We start from the raw sequence: 9,348 nt of genomic DNA, 5'->3' as shown, positions 1-9,348 counted from the left end.
CTTTCTTTTTATAGCTTGATGGACTTTTCCAACACATTTTTAATGAAAAGAATTACATTTATACCCAGAAAAACTATGTAGATATTAGGGTCCTCTTTAAAAACAAAAAAGATCCACTTAAAAAAATAAAATTATACTATTTCACTGAACAAATGGATAATCTGGTAAAAATTATTCTATACATTTGAAAGAAAGGAAATTTTTATCAGGATAAGATATCAGAAATGAACTAAATAGGTGAAAGCTTCAACTGCTAAATGGCGTTGATCCACATCACAAAGTTGCCTGAGAGATCAGACTGATCTCACACTTGCTAAGCACCAGGAAGCCTTTGTTCCTAATATTGCCACATTTAATATTATGGAATTGTTGGCCTCCTTCCTGGGGTTCCATAATTCAGCTAATTTTCTTTCATTTCATTGAGCTACCTTATAATTATCTTTTGTTTCTATTTCAAAGAATCTTTCCTTTTATAATTTTATTAAGATCTCGGCTTGAGTTTAAATTATGTATCAGAAATGTTTAATTAAACAAGCCACTCTGGCTCGTTTTCTTTCCCTCGTTTCTGAAGGCTTGGGATTGTGTTTATCCCTTGCTTTATTGACTTTCCTTATGTCTCACTGGGCCTGCTGTCCACAAACAGTGTGAAGTAACTTTTTCTAACACTGGCGCTAGTTGTCATATTGACGTCATCGGGCTCCTTTCAAACATCAAAGTTTATAGCAGTCACACTTATCTGATCAGATCATAAATGCCAACTATATGTGTGGGTGAAGAAAATATGAACCAATAAAGTTCTAGTCCCATTGTTGCTTTCCCTATTTTAGAAAACAATCAGAGTCACATACAAACTCATCCAAGCAGTAAAATCATAAAGACATGTTAAAAACTAATATTTGTCTTATGCTCCACAATGTTCAAAGTACTGTGCCATGAACTGTTGCTTTCTTCTTAGGTGACAGTTTCTGAGAAATAGATATTATTTTACCTGAACAAGAGCCTTAGAAACTTTCTGTGCTGTGCCCAGGGCACAACTTTTAAACGGTTCACCAAGATTCACTCTTCTACCTCAAAGAGAATAAAATTTTGCTGCTTAGGCAGCCTATTCTATCGGTGATATGCACGGTAGACTTCAGAAAGGATTGCTTTTTGAAAACTGTTTGGGCTGCTCTTTTAGTTATCATAGGCCGGGTAACTTACAAAGAGTAGAGATTTACTATGCACACTTTTGGCCACTGGGAACTATATGGTGAAGGCACAGGCAGATTCATCGTCTGCGTCATGATAAACTCTTTCTAACCATATCCAACATGGGGTGGAACAAACCGGTTCATGGGAGACTCTGTCGCAGAGGTGCAAATCTCATTCATGGGTGTAAAACCCCCTTCATCTAATTGCTTCCTGAAGGCACCACCCTTTATTAATACTGCCTAGGGAATTTCAGTATCTTACAGAGACACACATTCTGAGGCAGACATTCTGAGTCGCTAAGCATAAGGAGTCAGCAATATGCTCACACAGGGTGTAGACTCCACAGCCAGAGTAAATGAAATGGAGTATCTCCACCCCACTCCCCCCTTCCAGGCTGCACAGTTTGGGTTCAGTGACTTAACTTCCTGCACCTCCTTTCCCTCCTTCTTTCTCATACACATTTGTATTCATCTTGAAATTGGACAAGGATGTATATATAAAGTACTTAGGATGACTAGTGCCCAGAAAACTCTTACCAAATTACAGTTGTCACCAATCTTGAGAATCTACCTGTAAGCCAGGTCCTCTACGGAATGATTTGAATTTAGATTTGCTAACATTGCAAGTGGCTACCTCTTGTGAGCTAGAGAGAATGATGGTTCTGAAAGGAGATTTCCGACATCCTCCATGTAGATTTTAGTTTTGCTTGATTGAAGCACTGTTTGCACCAGTGTCATAAAATCTTCCGTGTGTTTGTGCTGTTGCCGGGCGTCCAGACTACAGACAATGATTGCTGGCTGTTTATTATGGTAGTAATTAGTTTTACTGATGTTGGTTACTTACCAGACCAGGAAGCAGAGTGACAGAAAGTTGTTTATTAAGCCAAAGAAAATGCTTTAGATTAATTCTCGCCTGGGGGAGAGCTCCATCACCTTCTTCCCACAAAGGAAATGTTGCTGGAAAGTTTCCTACACTCCACCTTGAAACAAGCCACCAAGAGTAGTTCTTGATCACTCCTTTCCCTTCAGTTCTGTGCAGTGCTAACCCTGTAGGCATTCTCCTCACTTCCTCCTCCTCTCCCTCTTTGTGTTCCCCATCCTTTGCCTTCTCCTTTTCCCTTTTCGTGCTTTTAGTAACTGAACTTCGGGGCTATCCCATGATAGGCAGCAGTCTACCAGTAAGCATTGTCTCCAGACCTCCTCTGTTTAGTTTTTCATTATAGACTGAGTCTTCCTAAGATGTCTAAGATCATCTTAAACCTGCAATCCTCATGTTCCCGTTTCTGGAGTAGCTGAGATTAGGTCTCGGCTGAGATTAGTAGCTCGCTGCTCTAGGTCTGGATCTCTTTTATTACATTTTTAAGAAGCTCGAAGTCACTAAAGTAGTTTAAGATTTTGGAACTCTGCCTATTCATTTTATTTTCATTTTATTATCCATCGCACCCAGCAAAAACTTTTGTATTATTACCATGTTCACAGTTCTTGGCTGACTTCAAAGCGACTGCAATTATAATATCATAGGCATGGTAGACCAGAGGGGTAGATTAAGAATCCAGTTTTGAGTTCTGGGAAAACCAAGACAGTCTCACATGTGTCCTGTGCATGGCCTCACACAGGAATGACACTTGAGGCTTGCTCCTGAGTAAAACCCTACAGAGAGTGAAGGAGTTTGATTTGCCCTCTTCTGAGATGAGAGTGCTCTAGAGAGAGGAATCAACAAAGAAAGGGCCTAGTGAAGGGAGACAGCTGCTGGGTTTCTGGAGTAGTAAGGAAGCCAGTATGACAGGGCAGCAAAAAGCAATAGGGAAAACATCATGGTAAGGTTTGAGGGTCCAGGGAATAGGGACCTGGGCTGTAGAATCCTGATCTAAGACGTCTCTGTGAAGATTGTAATTGTTACTCAGAGAGCTGGTCAAATTGCTAGAAGTCTTTTAAACAAGAACATAGATCCACGTGATCCACTTTGAAATAAACTTTTGAGCTGGATGTGAATTTGAGTGAAGTAAAGTTACTTTCCAGTGATCCAGCCAGGCAGGGTAGCCTTTCATCCCAGTGCTCAAGAGCCAGAGGCAGGTGGACCGTTGTGATTTTAGACAGCCTGGTCTGCATAGCAACGTCCAAGCTGGCTGGGGCTGTGTAGTAAGATTCCGTATCAAAATAACTAAATGTGTGAATGAAGAACCTTTAATCTTAGAATAGTTTTAGACTTTTAGAATAGTTAAAACTGTTATACAATTCTGGGTTAATATTTTTGAGATGGGTGGGTGGCATCTCAAAAAAAAAATGAACCCAGAATTACTCCTGCCTAAGGAAAATGCAGGGACAAAGAGTGGAGCAGAGACTGAAGGGAAGGCCATCCAGAGACTGCCCCTCCTACACAGCCATACCATCTGCAGACACTATTTAGTAACCCAGACACTATTGCTGATGCCAAGAAGCGCTTACTGACAGGAGCCTGGTATGGCTGTCTAGTGAGAGGCTGTGCCAGAGCCTTATTGATCCAGATGTGGATGCCAACCATCAGACTGAGCACAGGGACCCCAATGGAGGATTTAGGTGAAGACGGAAGGAGCTGAAGGGGTTTGCAACCCCATAGGAGGAAGAATAAGATCCACCAGCCAGAACCGCTAGAGCTCCCAGTGACCGAAGAGTACACATGGGGGGACCCATGGCTCCAGCTGCCTATGTAGCGGATGATGGCCTTATCTAGCATCGCTGGGAGGGGAGACCCTTGGTCCTGTAAAGGCTCTATGCCCCCAGATAGGGAAATTCTAGAGCAGTGAGGTGGGAGTGGGTGGGTGGGTGGTTGGGGAAGCTCCCTCATAGAAGCAGTGGGGAGGGGGAGTGGAATAGGAGGTTTGCTGAGGGGAAACTGGGATAGGGGCTAACATTTTGCAATGTAAATAAATAAAATAGCATATATATGTATATATTTGCACATATATGCAAATAGTGCAGAGGCCTCTATGTAGTGTACATTTTATTAATCTCTCATCTACCCAATTACTCCTACATTTTACCATAAGTAATGACTCAGTACTGAGTAGTTACTGCCATATAACACTTCCACTTTATTTGTATTTCTGTAGTTTCAGCATCCTGTCCTTTCTGTGTTTCAAGTCCGGATGCACAGCATCCTCCCTCATGCTGCCACTGTGTTTCCAGAGGGTCCTTGGATGTCGTTTCCGTGGGTATTGAGACTCCTGGTCCATTATGGTACAAAACATCTACCAATTTGTACGTGCTGTGGTAAATATTAAAAAGTGGCTAAACCTTTTATCCAGTGCTACACCAGCACTCGTGGGGCTGTATGGTACTGAGGGATATCTTTATCTCAGGAGCTCCACGCTGCCTCCAGCCACCACACCTTCTCTTGAACTTATTTAAGTCGCCACGTGAAAGAACACACCACACAGTAACCTCTGATCCAATTGATAAGATATAATCTGCCCATCTAGACAGCACAAAATCCTGTAAACACTCATTCCTTAAAAACAGTCGTAACAACCTGTATCTATGCGCAGAGAAGAATCTTAACATCTGCCGCCATGTTCTCCCAGCTCCTTCTGCTCTCTCCAGATCCTTCTCCTCTTTCTAAAACTTTGTTCCCGCCCATCCTTTTTTCTCTACCAATGACAGGCCTCATTCTATCCTGTACCTGCCTTCCTGCATAAAGACATCATCTTCATGCACTGGTCTGATTCTCCTCATATCTAGAGTACGCCAATGACTTATTTGGCTGCGCTTGCCACACGAAACTGCGAGTTACCGTTGATGTATGGTGCTGTGGGTCCTATCTCCGTCCACAGACTGGAGATGTGCTGCTCAGATTTCACCACTAAAAAGTCACTCTTTGTCATCTTGCCTTTCAGTTAAAAAAAAATGACTATTTCGCAGCCTACTTAGGGACGGGGAGCCACCGTCCATACAAAGGATATTACATATGTAAATTATGTTGACTTCTTCAGAGAAGTTCTTTTAAGTTTAATTCACTTATGGAATGACCTATGTTTATGGGTATTTAGTAACTTTTTATGTTGCAACCCAATACTAGGTGATCTTATTGCTCACGTAATTCTAGCTTTGACATTGAAATCTCTTCTAGTTGGCCATGTGTTCCTCTGACACTCTCATCACTGTACATAACTGAGTGTTATGTGCTATGGCTTGCCAGTGTGTGTATGTGTGTGTGTGTGTGTGTGTGTGTGTGTGAGTGTGTGTGTATGTGTGTGTGAGTGTGTGTGTATGTGTGTATGAGTGTGTGTGTATGTGTATGTATGTGTGAGTGTGTGTGTATGTATGTGTGTGTATGTGTGTGTATATGTGTGTGTATATATGTGAGTGTGTATGTATGTGTGTGTGTATGTATGTGTGTGTGTATGTGTGTGAGTGTGTGAGTGTGTATGTATGTATGTGTGTATGTGTGTGTGTATGTGAGTGTGTGTGTATTTGTTTGAGTGTGTGTATATGTGTGTATATGTGTGTATGTGAGTGTGTGAGTGTGTGTGTATGTGTATGTGTGTGGGTATGTGAGTGTGTGAGTGTGTGTGTATGGGTATGTGTGTGTGTATGTGTGTGTGTATGTGTGTGAGTGTGTGTGTATGTATGTGTATGAGTGTATGTGTGTGTATGTGAGTGTGTGTGTTCACCTGCATGTGTATGCATGTGGGTACATAAATGTGTGAGTTCTTGAGTCCTTCCTTATTTCTTGTCCTACAATATGCTAAGGGCTGTCTTGAATATGCCTTACCCTAGCTGTGACCCTGAAGGATCAGCACTGTTCAAAGGGAGCCCTAGTTTCCTTTATTAGAGAAGTCAGGGTCTGGTTGCTAGGTATACTTAGCCTTGTTTGAGCTGTCTGCTCCAATCCTCGTAACTGACAGAGCAAGCACCACAGTCTGACAGAGTCTGACAAGGTTTCATCACCAACTTGCCAGAGAACTGCAAAAGCGGTGAGTAGGGGATCTATTGTCATAATTGACCAGAAAAATTAAAACTGTTGGTAGAGGAGCTGACAGAGGAAAATATCATCACCAATTCCACCCCACAGTAATATGTAAGTGTTCACTTTCTGTATGGACGGTCTTGTATTTCCAAAGCAATTTGATCACCAAACATCTGGACACATAGTACACAGTCTGCTACACACAGAAGACAACTGCAAGGTCATAACTTTGTTAGTATATCCATGTGCAGTCTCTTTGGCGTGTTGCTGGGAGAGATGAAAATATTCAGGGCAAAGATAGTGGTGGGGAAATGTCTATGAAGTCTTTTATTGTTCCTGGCCCATAACATTCTAAGGAAACACTGTACAGAGTCAAGTACAAAGGATGATTTCAGTTGAACAGGCTTACAGAGCTGGTGCTTGTTGGGTGTTTGAAAACAAGATGATAGCTCTTCAGAAAGCAGGAAATGTACTCAGTGGATTTTCCATTTCTCTTCCCCCATTTTTTTTAGCTTTAAATGATTATATTTTGAATTTTATCTTTGCTTTCTTTCAATTTGGATGATCTTATTTGTGTATTGTGTATCACTTAAAATAGCCGGATAAAAGAATCTGATGCCAATTTTTATAGGAGAGTTTTCTCACACATTACACATGTGCATGTACGTTAAGCATGTCAAAAAAAATCATAGTTTAACAGCTCATCTTTCGAATATTCTTGATGCAGGCAGTGCTAAGAGTGGCCAAGCATTTGAGAGTTGCAGGATTCATTCATCTCCCCAAAACTGTAAGAAACCAGAGGGGTCTTAAATGTTTCCCCTGTTATGATGAGACCTTATCATTAATTTATTATGAAACTAGATTGAGACAATGGCATTGTTGCACATCGCCATGTTCTACTGTCAAAGATCTGGTTAATGTTTAATAATGTTTACGTCTCTGACATGAAAAGCCACTGACTTGATAATGGCTAACAGCTGCTAAGATCTGCTTCTTTTGTAATGGCTTCAAAGGAATGGGATCAAAAAGGAATTCTTTAATAAGGTACTTCACACATTAATATCCTTTAAAAGAACCAGTTCAATGGACTACATTTTGTAGATAAACCTTCAAATTCATCTAAGAAATTGGTATTGCCTCCACTGTTATTTAAATGTACCATAGATTTAAATAGGACGAAGCATTATGCATATCTTAATTCGTGTACATATAAACGTATTAATATTGGGGTTCTATTAAGATCTGTTTCTGTAAAATGACAGTAAGCCAACTGTTTGAGGGCTACATGTGTGAAGACTTTTGCGAATAAAAAAAAAACCTTTTCCTTTTTAGAATCTGCCTCCTCTACATGTGTATGTGATATGTGCACATGCACATACACACACACACACACACACACACACACACACACACACACACACATGCATATCTGTGTAGCCACAGGGTATACCTATGAAAGTAAGTGTGGAGGCCTAAGCTGATGACAGAGTCATCAAGCCCAGAGACTCTCAGTTATTTTGTTATTTTGAAACAAAATCTGTATAACTGAAACTCAGAGTTCTCTCAGATCAGTTCTGTAATTAACAACTTTACAAAAGGATAAAGAGTTAGATAGGGTTTGGATTTCATACACTGAGATATAAGATACTCCAGATTGTTCACTCACACATTTCACCCGTTCCCTCTCCTTATAGACATTTGTGAACAGCTGGTGCTGTTCTGCAGGGGCTGGTATGCTGCAGTCCCACCAGCAATGGCTCCTATTGTGTTGAAACTTAGGTGGGAGAGATCCACAAGAACCAAGCCATCAATAAATAAAAAATAAGATTCTTTCTTATGTGGTTAATTGAAAATATAACACAGAACAATCAGATTTCTTATTAGTAAAATAAACAACATTGGTTTCAGACCTGGAAATTGTCCTTGGAAATGTGAAAATTAAGTCACTATTTCAATTAAATTTTCCAAGGGGGGTTTAACGCAACGATTTCTTTCTCAGAATTATATGAATGATTATTAAAACTGAATTCAGAAATATTAATCCTAAAATATGAGGTAAAAATAAGTTAGAGGTGATCTGCTTGAATGCCTTTATTTAAAAATTAGAACACAGGGCATTAAAAACGAATGGGTATTTGTTCATAATTTTATAACAAAATTGGAAGAATGACAGAATAATGTAAGATCTAGTATATATTTCAAAATTTGAAGTATTTTATATATATATATACATATATATTCAAACATATCAGTATTACCACTTAAACATTATAAAATATATTGAAAGTGTGTGTGTGAGTGTGTGTGTGTGTGTGTGTGTGTGTGTGTGTGTGTGCGCGCGCGCATTGACAGACAGGTGTCTGTGGAGGGAGGCCGGAAAAGGGCTTTCAGTGTCTTGGAGCTGGAGTTACAGGTGCTTGTGAGCCACTAGAGGTGGGTGCTGGGGAAAGAGCTCATAGAGTCTGAAAGAGCAGCAAGCACTCTTAAAGGCTGAGCCATTTCTGTAGCCTCAGATTATTTTTTAATGTGGAAAAAGACATTAACTAAACAGTACTTAGCTTCATCCTGCTCACTTAATGGAATTAAATAGAAAACCGAACCAATCCTATTTTAGTTGAGCACAAAGATTGTAACCATTTGCTACAGAGGCATTGCAGGTGTGGCTGCTCTTTCCCATGCGTGTCAGTAAGCGGCAGAAAGGACAGAGGCTATGTCTATGTTCAATGTTCTGACCTGCAAACAGAGGAATGATTAGCAGCCTAAATGGGAGTCTGAGATGGCCACCAATTTGGGGCTAGGGCTCTCAGACAGGGAACTAACCTGAGATGACCACCAGTCTAGCAGATCCAGACAGGTTTCCACAATGGAGCATAAGCTGGAGACCAAAAGAACCTCATCTGGGTTCACACAGGCCTAGCTGAGCGTGAACCCAAGACAAACAACCCTGGCATGGGGAAACACGGGTGAGTCTGGCAAGAAGCAAGTGACCACCAGACTCATGCCATGGGCCCACAAACAGGGAACTAGCCTGAGATGACCACCAGTCTGGCACTGCATAGGCCTGATTCGTACAATCCTGGGAAACTCGGCCCTACCACTTATTTCCCTAGTGGTGGTGCATGTGAGGGAGATACCCTCCCATGCCCCCCTTACCCTTCAGGCCCTGCAGCAGGCAGGCCACCTGACTCTGGGATCACGAGAGCAGGAGAGCTG

The 9,348-nt window shown here is 41.1% G+C and overlaps 1 non-coding gene across 1 annotated transcript; it reads left to right on the top strand.

The window, feature by feature from the left end:
• Positions 1 to 8,771: 8,771 nt before the first annotated feature.
• Positions 8,772 to 8,901, top strand: LOC120101330 (small nucleolar RNA SNORA17). Its single transcript, XR_005501699.1, has one exon. It is a non-coding gene; the product is annotated as a small nucleolar RNA SNORA17 (small nucleolar RNA).
• Positions 8,902 to 9,348: the final 447 nt, after the last annotated feature.

This window comes from Rattus norvegicus, chromosome 2, assembly GCF_036323735.1.
Source record: "Rattus norvegicus strain BN/NHsdMcwi chromosome 2, GRCr8, whole genome shotgun sequence".
NCBI classification, from domain to species: Eukaryota; Metazoa; Chordata; class Mammalia; order Rodentia; family Muridae; genus Rattus; species Rattus norvegicus.
This window is presented reverse-complemented; position numbering and strand designations above follow the sequence as displayed.